General features: G+C 47.3%; 1 pseudogene; it reads right to left on the bottom strand.

Moving 5' to 3' along the window:
- Window positions 1-941: 941 nt before the first annotated feature.
- LOC126459042 (5S ribosomal RNA) lies at window positions 942-1,059 on the bottom strand (annotated as a pseudogene).
- Window positions 1,060-1,574: the final 515 nt, after the last annotated feature.

The following is a 1,574-nucleotide window of genomic DNA, read 5'->3' as shown; positions in this document are numbered from 1 at the left end:
TCATGTGTGAATGCGTTACTGACGCCTCCCGTCTTGTGAAACGCGGACTGTCTGCTCGCGGCGCCGCGTTGGCACGCCTGTCAGGGCCGTGGGCGACGCTGCGGGAGTCCACTCCCAATGGCCTCGCGCTGGAAGACTGCACAGGGCAGAACAGAACAGAACAGAGCAGGTGTGTGGGCCGCGGAGTGGGCGGCCTGGCGTCGGCTCTCGGCAACCAGTCGGACCAGTTGCCAGCAGATTTCGCGCACCGTTCACTACAGCTCTGCGCCTGTCTACGCAGGATTGGTTGGTTGGTTTTTAAAAAAAAAGGGGGGGGGGAGAACACAATTGTTTGGTGATCGGTCCCTTCTACGCAGGACTCCTCATCGGTACAGGCAAGGATACTAACTGTACAGTTCAAACAGTGTTTCTTCTTATATGAGCCTTAGGCCGTGATGCAAGACAATATGTTCCCGTAGCAAACGTTCCGTCTCCTAATGTTGCAGACATCATCAGTCGCTATGACATTGCAGTTAGTGCGTGAACAGGCTCAGCAAGTCGAAAAAATTTCAAAATGTTAACTGTATCTTTGTAGACCCTAGTATGTGATGGAATCAACCCCAATACGTAATAGAAACCCTTAGATACTGTTGAGTATAGATCGTACCATTAAAAAAAAATCTGTAAATCGATTTCTATGTAAGCGATATACTTTGTGAACTACCGATTCCAAACTGAATAAGTTTATGGTTAATTAATAAAAAACGTACTCCGTCTTCAGGCCACGAGTGACTGGGACCATCCGACCGCCGTGTCATCCTCACGGAGGATGCGAATAGGAGGGGCGTGGGGTCAGCACACCGCTCTCCCGGTCGTTATGATGGTATTCTTGACCGAAACCGCTACTATTCCGTCGAGTAGCTCCTCAATTGGCATCACGAGGCTGAGTGCACCCCGAAAAATGGAAACAGCGCACGGCGGCCTGGATGGTCACCCATCCAAGTGCCGACCACGCCCGACAGCGCTTAACTGCGGTGATCTCACGGGAACCGGTGTATCCACTGCGGCAAGGCCGTTGCCCAACAAAAAAACGTAAATTTGTTAATTTTATTAAGTTCTCTAGAAGAATGTTCTCATTAAATTTTGAAATATTTATTTAAAAACTTGTATAAAGTAAATTTAAAGACTCTCGTCGGTAGGTGTGCAAATCATTAGACTCTCGGTTTACACTTGTAGTATCTCTGTTCTTCTGTCTCGCGCTTCGTGGGAAGAGATGTAGTATTAGTGAGCGATACGGAGAAGGTTGCAATAGACAGCTTTGGTCTACCGTAAGAGAGAGTCTTACCTGTGCAGTCGTCGGGAGTTGTATTTCGGTGACACCTAGTTTATCATTGGGAAACAGTTTACTTGTTTGGAAATATACGAAAGACGGAAACTAATGGGAATCCGTGTTATTTACGATAACGAGCTACCTTGATAATGCAAATTAAACTTAGTGAGTAGTTTCTTCTAACCGACAAAGGCCGTGCCAACGATCACACCCTGAAGATTACAGCGAATCCAACACTGAACCAGTTCAGCACCATCTTACAATT

This window comes from Schistocerca serialis, chromosome 2 (genome assembly GCF_023864345.2).
Source record: "Schistocerca serialis cubense isolate TAMUIC-IGC-003099 chromosome 2, iqSchSeri2.2, whole genome shotgun sequence".
Lineage (NCBI taxonomy): Eukaryota > Metazoa > Arthropoda > Insecta > Orthoptera > Acrididae > Schistocerca > Schistocerca serialis.
The sequence above is the reverse complement of the archived record's forward strand: the minus strand, read 5'-3'. Positions and strand labels throughout refer to the sequence as shown.